The sequence below is a fragment of the Dendropsophus ebraccatus genome, chromosome 4 (assembly GCF_027789765.1).
Source record: "Dendropsophus ebraccatus isolate aDenEbr1 chromosome 4, aDenEbr1.pat, whole genome shotgun sequence".
In the NCBI taxonomy this organism is placed as follows: Eukaryota; Metazoa; Chordata; class Amphibia; order Anura; family Hylidae; genus Dendropsophus; species Dendropsophus ebraccatus.
Genome location: NC_091457.1, coordinates 21,881,947 through 21,894,818, shown reverse-complemented (window position 1 = coordinate 21,894,818; position 12,872 = coordinate 21,881,947). Strand labels below are relative to the sequence as shown.

Genomic DNA, 12,872 nt, shown 5'->3' with positions numbered 1-12,872 from the left:
ATGGAACGGGATCTTAAGAGGCTCTATGACACCATGCGCACAAAGCCATTCATGCCCAATGCCACCCCTAAGGAACGAGAGGCCATTAAGAAACTCAGTAGCAATCCACAGCTTATCATAAAAATGGCCGACAAGGGCGGCAAGATAGTTCTGATGGACAGAGATCTATATGTACAACTAGCTGACAATATACTTCTGGATCAGGACACATACAGGAAATTACCTGGGGATCCAACTGCTATCTACAAACCGGAACTTTGTGCTTTAGTACAAGAGGGCATTGCCCTTGGCATCCTGAATGAAAAAGATGCCTCTAATCTCATTCCAGATTTTCCTTTAACAGCAGTCTTTTACGGTTTACCAAAGGTGCACAAGGGGGTTTCCCCTCCACCCCTGCGCCCCATCATTTCTGGTGTGGGCTCTTTGGGAGAAAAATTATGCGCATGGGTGGATGGGTTACTACAGCCCCTTGTCGCCAGAACTCCAGGTTACCTTAAAGACAGCAGCAGTGTGTTGCGTGCATTTGATGACTTTGACTGGCATGACAATTCTATGTGGCTCAGTTGTGATATTTCTGCCTTATACTCCTCCATTCCCCACGAACAGGCCCTCCTAGCACTTGCCCATCATTTGTACCGTTATAGCACATATAGCTTCGAGCTACGTGAATTCATTCTTGACTGCACCTCTTATCTATTGAAACATAATTATTTTTCCTTTAATGGTGAGTTTTTTCTCCAGATAAGAGGTGCTCCTATGGGAGCCAAATTTTCACCTATGCTGGCAGGCCTGTTCGTGGCATGGTGGGAGGAGAGATACATTTTCTGTCACTCTAACCCCTTCTCCCCTGCCATACGTTGGTACGGACGTTACATCGATGACGTGCTCGTCGTGTGGCAGGGGGGAAGGGAGAGCATTGAAGATTTTTTGCAATATATCAACAACAATGATAATAATTTACAATTCACTCATCAGTTTCATCCTACATGTATTCCATTTCTTGATATAATGCTTACAGCCAACTTTACTACTATGAAAGTGGATACGTCGCTGTATAGAAAGCCCACGGCGGGCAACACACTTTTACATGCAACTAGTAGCCATCCGGCTCACACTATTAGATCGATTCCAGTAGGTGAATTAACACGAGTGAAACGCGCTTGTTCCTCTTCCATCACATGCAAATTACAAACCACAGAAGCATGCAAACGCATGATGGAACGAGGTTACAAGCGCACTTATCTGAACAGGGCTCTCAAAATAACTTCCAACAAAACAAGAACCACCCTATTAAGGGATAAAAACAAAACCAACCAGAGTGATAGGGATATCCCTATAACTTTTTCCACACGGTTCTCCACCGAATATAAGCATATCACTGATATCCTCATGAAAAATCTTAACATCCTACGGCAAGACCCCACACTAAGTGACATCTTACACAGAGGTATTCGTTGTGTGGCACGTAAGGGACGCACACTGGGTGATCAGCTCTCCCCCAGTGGATTGCCACCTCTGAATTCTAACACATCACATAATAAATCGGGCAATCACAGATGTAGTCTGCCAAGATGTAACATGTGCAGATATATGCTCACAACCAAAATTTACACCAACAGTGAGAATACACATACATATAGAATCATGGATAATATCAACTGTGAAAGCGATCATGTTATCTACATAATAGAATGCACATCATGCCGTTTAAAATATGTAGGGTGCACTATACGTAAACTTAAGAGGAGAATCAGTGAACACATAACAGATTTTAAGAAAGGACACATCACAAGCTCATCTGGTGCAGTCAAACATTTCATTGACGTACACCGCAGCAACATGTCCTCATTCACATTCTATGGTATCAAGATAGTAGAAAATCCAATGAGAGGAGGCAACAGACAACAACTCCTCCTACATAAGGAGGCGGAGTATATCTTCAAGCTGAATACTCGCTTTCCAAATGGATTGAATTTTAAGAATGATCTTCTATATCACTATACCTACTAATTTCTTGCCTTATGTTTCTGCATTTTCATACTGCCTTTACATAGTACAATCAATTTTTCTATTATACCATATACCTTATTTCGTCGTTAGTTAGGCACACATACATTCATAAATACGTGCACATGCCTCCATCTGTTCCCCCAGGTACACCCGATCATTTATGTACAACCCTTGATTTAATTTATTTTATTTATGGTTTAAGTACTATGATCATATCTGTTTGAGCCACTGACTGGTGCACTGCCGGATTTAAATATATCCATATATATTCCCACTCCTGCACCACACTGGTTTGCTATACCGACTCTCCCTCCTCCCTCTCTCAATCATGTCGAGCTGCCTTTCACCTGAGTACATAGGAACCATACATCTCACCTGATAGGCTGCTTTCTGTTTTTAATCATGTGTGTAGCAAGTGTGCATTATACCAGGACTAAGCGCGCATGCGCGCGAAACGCGTCGGTTTGACCCGCAGCAGATTTTATTTGTTTGATATGGAATAAAGCATTAAGATTTTAATCCTCTTTTGGAGTGCCGGGACCCTTGCTTTCTACCTCTCCTAGGGTTAAAGTGTACCTGTTGTTTAATTTCTTTCTTTTTTTTTTTGCAGAAATCAATAGTACAGGCGATTTTAAGAAACGTTGTAATTCGGTTTATTAGCCGAAAAATGCATTTTTATCATGAAAAAGCAGTTTGAAGCTCTCCCCCGTCTTCATTGTTCTCTATGGAGAGGGGAGGGGTGGAGGGAGATGAGGAAACTTTTTTGAGACGTAAAAATGGTTGTTTTATGGCTTCAAATATGCTGAAAAACGTGACATATGAATATAACCTCAGGCATGGTGGAATATACTAGGTCATCGATGCCTCCTAGGTGTGTGTTCTATGTTTAGGACCTTTTATATGAGACATAGGAGAATATAGGTGCTGTTCAGCCATCATCCCATGGGCTGGGTATAAGGATAGGTATAAGGGTATAAGGTATAAGGACGGATTTATGGAATGTTTTATTAGGAAACTGTTATCTTAGGCTTTGATGGAAGCCGTTTCTATTGCTTTGCACTTTTTCAGCCCTCGGGGGAATGTTGTGCTTTGGTTTGTTAACTTGTTGTTCCTATTTTGCAGTATGAGGATGTCACTGGGTGAAGGGACACAGCGGGTGATATGCTGGTAGCTGCAGTACAGCACATTCTCATATACAATTCACTAGCTCCTAGGGCTACACATAGCACAGTGCAGTACCACAGACATGTAACTACTGTACAGAACCTAGAACAGGGATTCCCACATACCGCTCACTAACAATGGTGCTTTTTTATATGGTGCCTTAAAGGGGTAGTGCGGTCTAAAAGATTTTTTCACTAAATAACACACATTACAAAGTTATACAACATTGTAATGTGTGTTATAGAAGTGAATGACCCCCTTCCCCATGTCCGTCTCCCCTTCCCCCCCAACCGCGGACCTGGAAGTGTGATGCAGTATACTTACGGAATCACTGTCGACCCCGGCCGCCATCTTGGGACAATCACATCATCTTCAGGAGGCCGGTCTGACTGCTCCAGCCCTCCCTCATGCCGGCCCCTCCTCCCTCATGGCGGCACTGTAATGCTCAGCCACTGTTCAGCTGGAGGGGGGCCGGCTTGAGGGAGGGCTGGACCAGTCAGTCTGGCCTCCTGAAGATGACGTGATCGTCCCAAGATGGCGGCCAGGGTCAACAGTGATTCTGTAAATATAGTGTATCACAATTCTGGGTCCCCGGTCGGGGGGAAGGGGGTCCACAGGGGGGCGGGTGAACCTTTGATGGGCCTCTAATCTCAAGTGGGCCCCCCACCTGTGTCTAGACGTGATCACAGCTTCCTGCTTCAAGCACCTACGCCCAATTGTACCACAATACGTTTTATAGTGAAAAAAAGATACAACCAGTCCCACAAAAAACAAGCCCCCATAAGGCTTTGTTAACAAAAAAGTAAAAGAGTAATGGCTACAATTGGTTAACCCTTTCGCACACCTTAAAATAGTACCACAGAGCCCTTAGATAGTGAGCCCACCCTGACCCTGATCACATGATAATTGCTGTGGTGCCCTTTCAATTAACAACAATAAGGGCCTACACACATGTGTATGAGACTTTAAAGTGATCAGGAAATAAAATCACAGGGTCTATGGGATTATTACTTGAAATAAAGCAAACCCTTTGTTCTGATCTTGTGCAACCCTTACTATACGTGTAGCTGTAATTTACTACAAAGGCGAGAACTCTGGGTGTAAATACACCCCCGAAGGGGCGAGCAGCTTCATACTTGCCAAATGTCCTGGCTTCAACTCCAAGTGAAGAGCAGGGTGTGATTGTCCCTTACAGTAAGAACCTGCTTCCAAGTATATATCTCCCCTAAAGCGTATTCAGACAGGGCATTGCTGTGTGATTTATTTTATATTATATAAATGGTTCATACAGGTGGGCCCATAAAAATGTACCGTGCCTTTAAGAAAATTGTGCTTTACATGTATTATGCTGTTTTGCAGGAGGAAGAAGTTTGTCCCCATTTCTGTAAGTGTTATTGTTGTGCATTATATATTCTGTTGCTTCGTGTGATTTTCCCAAGCTGTCATGTATGTGTGATATGTTCTGCTTATACTGTTCGTGTTGTGAAAGCCTGGTGGTTTACAGGCATTTAGCAACATGGCAGCAGGGAATTACACCCCCCTCTCATGCCATGCTGCTGGGTTACATATAGAAGCACTAAGACTAAGTGAGTCAAAGGGTGCTAAATGTGCTGGGTCTTGATGCCTCTTTTAGGGTTCGGGTGTGGGATGGTTCCCATTGAGTTGTATGTAACTGCCATATTTTGTGCTGTGCGTAGGTTATGCTGCCATATACTGGTAAGTTTAGAAACGGCAGGCCATATAGGTTACATTAGGCTATAGACACATATGGTTAAAAGTTTTTGGGTTAAGGGTATGTCCACATTGAGTAAAACAGGCCAAATCCCAAATCCCGCGCTCTCCCGTAGAGAAGCAGTGTCACACTGAGGCAGGCGGGATTTCCCTACCCTAAGGGTCCTATTCCACGGAGCCATAATCGGCCGAAACGGCCTGATTCGGCTGATTATCGCTCCGTGGAATAGAGAGAACGATCAGCCGATGATTGCTTGTTAATTTATTTAGGTTTAAACATAAAATTATCGGGCACCGACCGCGCATGGAATAGCGGTGCGTGGCGGGAGACCAACAATTTCACAAGCACCATACTTTACCTAAGCATGTTGCAGGTCTTCTCCTGCGCTCTTTCTTTCTTCCAGTCCCGCGTGCAGCTTCAGTGCGGCCTGTCTTAGCTAACAGACCGCTCAGCCAATCACTCAGTGATTGGCTGAGCGGTCTGTCAGCTAAGACAGACCGCATTGAAGCTGCTGCTTAGTGCGGGACCCGAGGAGAAGAAGCGCAGGAGAAGACCAGGTATAGTATTGTGTGTAAACAAGGGCTACAAGGACATCGGTAACAATGTCCCTGCAGCCCTCGCTAAATGATTATCGGGCCATGTAATAGGCCCAGTAAATGAGCGCTGATCTAGCAGATCGGCGGTCGTTTACATTATTGATTGTGCCCCCATCGGCCCGTGGAAAAGGACCCTAAGAAGGAGTTAAGTAAGGCAGCCCAGAGACAGAGTAGTGAATTGCTCCCTCTGATCTCCCATACAATAGAAAGATTGGTAACGCCGAGAGATACCCAGGACTATTTGTGGACCCTGGCTCCTTTGAAGAATGAACTGTTTGTCCTTAAGCTTTACCCTAGCCCAGGCCTATGAAAGGCTACCCCCTCATGACAGCCACATGACTATTTATGTTAACAATAATAAGTGTACTCAGGAGCTTGCTCCATCCACCTGCGACTGCTATCTGCACACACACCCACTGCTGATGGCTGACATCAGGTATCCCACTGATGTCGGTCATTTAACCCTTTAAGGGGTTATCCAGGATTCATATGACATATCTGCTGTTAGGATTAATAGCAATTGTTGCATTTAAATGGAACAATATGACTGTGGAGTAATGATTAGTTACTATGGCAGCCAGAGGCCTTTGTGGCCTCTGTGCCTGCCATAGTAAATCTACAACAGCAACATGTGAACTGTGCAGGTTTTCCTCTTGAATTCAATGTTATTTAGTAGGGAGAATTATGGATGTAAAATTGTGTATTTTAAGCAAAATGGAGTAAGGCTGTTTAACAAGCAGAGACGTTTCTAAGCTGTTAAGTGTATGAGGAAGAAGATTCTCTGTCTGTCAATGACAGCTGGGCATGAATATAAGTTGAGGATGGTGACTAAGTGCACTCTGCTCACAACCTGAAGACTACTTGGCTGCATAGCTCACTACACGTACCATATACACAATAGGGATAGTTTGCACAGATCAGTAATGCAAACAAATAAAAGAAACTTTGTAATATATCTTATCAGACAAAAATGCCTTTTTTCTCCTGTTATCAACCATCAGGGATCAAATTATAAGCAATACATGTTTATGAAGCTGAAAGGCACAGCTAAACTTTGTAATATATCTTACACAAATGCCTCCTTCTTCAAGCACCCCGCCTCCCCCAATTAACTACTCTAAAAATCAACTTAGCAATAACTTTTGTTTACTCTTTACGACTTGGCTAGCTCTACTGGCAGGGCAGTGAACCCTGCTAGTGGGTGCTGTAAGCCGTAGCTACCACGGAGGCAGACCACGCAACCACTATGGGGTCCGTGCGGCAGTAGGGGCCAAAGCATGGTCTGCCTCCAGACCCCGCTAAGTCAACCCCACAATATGACCCCTCAAGTTCCCCGAAGGCAGCTAAGAAAGCATACAATAATATTATGGGCTATCCAGTGTTTGTGCAATAATGTTCAATTATTTGTGGTTCATATGAAATTTAAAGGGGTACTCCAGCTAAAATGTGTTTCTTTCAAATCAGCTGGTCAGAAAGTTATGTAGTTATAATTTACTTCTATTTAAAAATCTCATGTCTTCAGAGTACTTATCAGCTGCTGCATATCCTGCAGGAAGTGGTGTATTCTTTTCCGTCTAACACAGTGCTCTCTGCTGCCAGCTTTGTCTTTAACAGGATCTGGCCAGAGAGGTTGTCTATGGGGACTTGCTACTGCTCTGGGCAGTTCCTGATATGGACAGAGGTGGTAGCAGAGAGCACTGTTTAAGACTAGAAAGAATACACCACTTCCTGCAGGACATACAGCAGCTGATAAGTACTGGAAGATATGAGATTTTTAAATAGAAGTCATTTGAAAAAAAAAAAGAAAAAAAAGGCAAGAATAGAAAGTAGAACAATATACACTACATAGTGCTATTTGGGTAAAGGTGACATATTAGGTGCAACACACATCCGACCAGTGTCACAGAGCCGACTACTGCCCAGGAGCCTCACTTGTTGCCCGGCCCGCATGATATCCATACATGTAAGTTATTATGGGACTTGTCGGAACAGGCGGATTCTCTTATGACATTCCATTCAGAACTAGACAAAAAGAGGTTGAATATTTCAGTACGCGCTGCCTGAGATAGTCATTGTGAGAAGGCCTCAGTAGGTAGATACCCTGACTAGCGTGTCTTGTAGTCAGATTCCCTCTCCCCCTCTGTACCCCTCATCCGCACTCCATACTCTCTAGAAGCTTCTACATTAGTGTTAGATATCTCAATGATGATGATGATGATGTTATCCAGCTCACTACGTTACATCTCATGTGTTAGATCAACATGAAAAACTTCTCGAATCAACAAACATTGACAGACGCCCGGCAGCAAAGCTTCAGCACAACTTTACCTTTGTCTGTTTCCTGGCATATGAATCCTGAATACCAAGCAGCCACATGGGTAAGAAAGTATAAAGGAATGAAATCTACCGAGTCCCCTGCACCCAGCCTGCTAGATCCTAACTACGTGAGGGGCCTACAGATGCCCCCGCACTGTCACACTTACCTTAACCCTGCACACTGGGCGCACGTCACATGCACCGTGTCTTTAAATCGTGGGATTTGCAGCCAGAAACACTAAGATCCAGCCACTCCCCTGATTACCTAACAATATAATCTGAGGCTACGTTATTTCATTCACATGCCGGGAGCTGGGACACTTCACTATATACAGGGACTATAGGAATATTACTGCAGCACTGATAGAATAGGGTTAGGGTATGTTCCCACAATGTATTTTTTCATATTTCTACGTCCGTTTTTGCCGATTGCAACAACGGCCGTAGTTAAAGTGACTGTACCCACAATCTGCCCCTGCCCCCCCCCAAACCGCTTGTACCTTCGGATAGCTGCTTTTAATCCAAGATCTGTCCTGGGGTCCTTTCGGCAGGTGATGCGGTTATTGTCCCCAAAAACAACTTTTAAACTTGCAGCCTGTGCCCAACGGGAGTATCTGTGCCCTAACTTTGCACCACCCCTCCGTCCCTCCTCCCCACCCTGTTCATCATTGGGAATGCCACTAAAACATTTTCTCCTGTCTGATGAGGAGGGCGGGGAGGAGGGACAGAGAGGTTGTGCCAGCTTAATGCATACACAATCTAGGCCATGGCTGTTGGGCACGGGGCTGCAAGTTTAAAAGTTGTTTTTTAGGACAATAACTGCATCACCTGTCAAACGGACCGCAGGACAGATATTGGATTAAAAGCAGCTATCTGACAATACAAGTGGTTTGAGGGGTTCAGATTGTGGGTAAAGATACGTTGACCGGGTGTCTATGGGATCCCGGCTGGAGCATATGTCAGTTTTCTGTGGCTCCTATTCAGTGAATAGCGGCTGTAGAAAACCATGTCAGTGCACACTATGAAGCGAGCGGCTGCGGCCGCAAGCTTCATAGCATGCAGTGGGGAGTTCTGGGGCCGAAAGATCATCCGGCCGGTACTGCAGTACTGGCCGGGATGATCTTTACAGAGACCGGCCGTTCTGTGAGCTAACCGGGTCACGGAACAGCCGGTCTCTTACGCCATGTGAACATGGCCTTATACTGCATTCAAGGATTATAAAAATGTTACTGAAGCACTGCTAGTTACTACTGCTTTTAAGTAAAGTATGTTTCAACTTGATATCACAGTCTTTATCATGCATGGGTGTAATAGGAGCTGGAGACTGCTTCCTTACACTGTATATTTCTATTTCTGTCCTCCCTGGTTTTCTCATATCATATACTGTTCTGCAGTAACTTATACAAGTGCACAGGTCACGACCCTTCCATAAGGCCGTAACCCCCAGCTCTTCATCTACTGCAGATTTTTCCAAACTTAGGCCCCCCTTACACTTCAGGAAAATCTGTCTGTTTTTCTTATCAGGTATTCCTGTAAGGATTTCCTGACCCATAGGGTTCCATTGAACACTGACACCCTTCAATAGTTTAGGAAATTATAGAACCTGCCCTATTTTCATCAGGATTTCCTGAACAGATGCCCCTATAGAAGTCCATGGGAGCCCAGGAAATCCTGATGGACACTACTGATGGTTTCCTGAACATAAAAACTGATTACTGTCAGGAAATCCTGATGGACACTACTAATGGTTTCCTGAACATAAAAACTGATTACTGTCAGGAAATCCTGATGGTTTACTGAAGCCTTTTTAAGGCCTCCTAACAGTAAAGACTGACACATGTGTGAACGGGGCCTCACTTGGTTTTTCGCCCCCTTTGTAGTAGTGCTCCTCTGGAAATCTACTTTTAAATAGAAATATGCAGAGAGAAATAAGATGCACGGACAAATTTATATTCATTTATGTATCTATATTACGGCCTATATCACATACTGTTTTTAATTGAAAAAAATAATAATAAATTAAAAATGAATAAATAAATATATATGTTCTTAAACCCCCATATCATCATCCCAGGGTCCCATAAAATAAAATAAAGCTCACCTGGTGCCCAAAAGAGCAGCTCATCTTGGCACAGGAAAAGGTAGTATTACACTGTAATGTAGGAAGGCACTACTAGACATCCAATCACTATATGTACTTTAGTAAAACGGCCACTTTTATTGGTTGATCATCTAGATTTTTCTTTTTTTGTTAAATAATGAGGTTCTTAGCAAACCATTTAATTAAATAGAATGTGTGGTACTCGGCCAGTAGTTGGGCTAACCGTGACACCGTGTACGGCTAGTGATGGTGGTTGTCGTGACGCCAGTGCTTGTCCAGCATGCAGGTGTGATGTTGGTACCTGCTTTGCAGATGGCCAGTTTGCGTCCCCAAATGGTCAGTGACCTGCTGGGTTGTAGTGGGTCCCTTGGGCTCTTGGCACGGTAGTCCTGAGTGGCAACTGACCCACCCGGACTATCGGTAACGCCACCCACAGAAAGAGGAGAAATAACCCAACGTGTGCGATTTGTGTGTATGGGTGCTGGTGCGTATAAAGCATGATGGAGTCCCAGTAATATAAAAAATTCGAACAGCTTTACAGGAAAGTCTTTCAGCAATACAACACACTTGAGTAGAATAGATAAATCTTCACATAGACTTTAGTGCTGGAACTTGTTTGTGCTTGAGGAGGTGCTTAGAGAAGTAGAATAGAAGAGAGGTAGGTGAAGCGGTGCTTGGAGAGTTGAGTAGAGTAGAGGAGAGTAGAGGAGAAGAGTTTGTCAAAGGAGCCCTTACCAGTGTAGCAATGTACTCTGCCCGAAGTTTAAAGAAGTACTTTAAAGTAGTGAGAAATTTACTTGTACACACGTTTAGACTATATCCAACCACCTTTTGCCCTACAGTGTCGAGCTACCTGTCCTAATAGGGTGATAGGGTTATTTGGGTGTAGCTAAGCTTTCGAGCCTTCCCGGTTACCTGCGCTGCGAGATAGGAAACGTAGACCTTCCTTTGGTAGCTTTGTACTATCCAGGCTAGTTTTGTTTCAGGATACTACCCTGTACCTTTTAGACTGGTTCACGGCATGGGTTAGGGCGTTCCTGGACTCTCCTCCCTTAAAGTGCTTAGCACTGCATAGTAGATATAGTAGAGATACTGAAAGAAGTGTTGGTCTTCTGTACACACTTGTGTCTAGACTAGAATCTCCTTTAATGTCGGCACTCCGTCACGTGGTGCTCGTGGATATAGCAGTACTATATCAATAAAAATTCCCGGCACTTCACCACAGCTTAAGCTTGCAAAAAGTGCATTTATTTACAGGACATAGTGCACACACATAGTCGGGCAGGACGCGTTTCCGCAAAGAGCCTTTATCGAACTGCCTAATACAAACAGGAAAACTAGTTATCTTTATACATATCAGCGGCACTCATTAATGACGATCCGGATGCGTCCACGTCGCTTTCAGTGACGTAATCCGTCACCAAGGTAACCGGTAAACAAATTCAGCGCAATGAAGTGCCGTGCAGCTGCAACAATCAATACGAACTAAGTAAACAAGAGATCACAAGGGTAAGTAACAGAACACATAAAGAAACAATTAAACATATACAACAACACACCACATAAAACATCCTAAAATACATACATAGAGATTATTAATACACTACAAAAGGGGTTAATACGTGCATAAATAGAAATGCTCAGAAGCCTACCACCAATCCATTCAATCTATGATAGTAATCTGAAAAGCATAAAATACATAAATATTAAATATACAATTATCGCAGAGAGTGGAATAATGCTATAAATAGATATGAAAAAAGTTCTAAAACCATAAATCTACATACATCCCGACAATTCATACTCCCGGTTTAACCCTCTCGGTTCTAGGGTCCGGAGAGCATGTATCCAAAAGGCCTCCCTACGACGTAGTAGCGTTTTGAGGTCACCTCCTCTTTTTGAGGGAAATTTTTTTTCAATGACCTGAAATTGTAGTTGTGACAAGTTGTGTTGGTGTTCTTTAAAATGATATGGTAAGGGGAGTAACGTATTACCGCACCTGATTGTGGATTTGTGTTTACAAATACGCGTCTTTATTGCTTGCATAGTCTCCCCTATGTACAACTTGCCACATGGACACTTGATCAAATACACCACGTAATGCACTTTTTGCAAGCTTAAGCTGTGGTGAAGTGCCGGGAATTTTTATTGATATAGACTAGAATCTCTTGACTTGGTCCAAGGACAAAGGTCCTGGCATAAGCCAGGCCCTTGCTTGGCTACAGCAGGGACACTTGCTCTGTGTGTCTTTCTCCCATGAGAATCTGGATAAGACTGAACTGCCTCTGTATGCCTCACTGTCAGTGGTGGGGATGTGTGTGTGCACAAGAGAAAAGGATAGAGATTGGTCAGAAGTGGAAAGCACCTCCTATTGGTCAATAGCAACAGATGGTACACATAAAACAGTAACCCTTTACCTCAGCTCTGCAATACATAGAAATACATAGACACATAAAAGATATTGACATCTAGTGGTGAAACTGTAAAGTAACCTTCATCACCACTTAACACCTGAAGGAAGGAGCTTTTTGAGAGGTTCACAGGTGAGACAAAGAACACCTGTGGTGGGACACCACAAATGCACCAGCTTACTTTATTAAGATGAACCCCAGAGTTGGACCCTATACTAGGTAATGGCCTCTCTTGGACTTTAAGGGTGGGTTCAGCGGAATTCCGTTGCCTGTACGCGCTCATGGCTCACGTCAATTCTTTCGGCGGAATGCGGAATCAGCCGGCCCATAGAATGGTGACTATAGAGCTAGCGGTAAGGCGTGCAGCCGTGAGCGTGTACAGGCGACGGAAGTCTACGTAGTCTGAACCCGCCCTAAGTATACAAAACTGGACAGACAGGATCAACTAAACTATGTATCAAAAAACCCATAGTAGCTGGGTGGAGTGCATGGCTAAAAGACAGTAGCCCCCCCCCCCTCCTCACACATACACACACATGACA

The 12,872-nt window shown here is 43.9% G+C and overlaps 1 protein-coding gene across 1 annotated transcript in view; it reads right to left on the bottom strand.

Moving 5' to 3' along the window:
- Window positions 1-8,028, bottom strand: part of PC (pyruvate carboxylase) — a 363,791-nt gene extending 355,763 nt beyond the window's left edge. The window contains exon 1 of the mRNA XM_069965255.1: window positions 7,986-8,028. The gene's annotated coding sequence lies outside the window, so the exon portion shown is untranslated. The remainder of the gene's footprint in view (window positions 1-7,985) is intronic.
- Window positions 8,029-12,872: the final 4,844 nt, after the last annotated feature.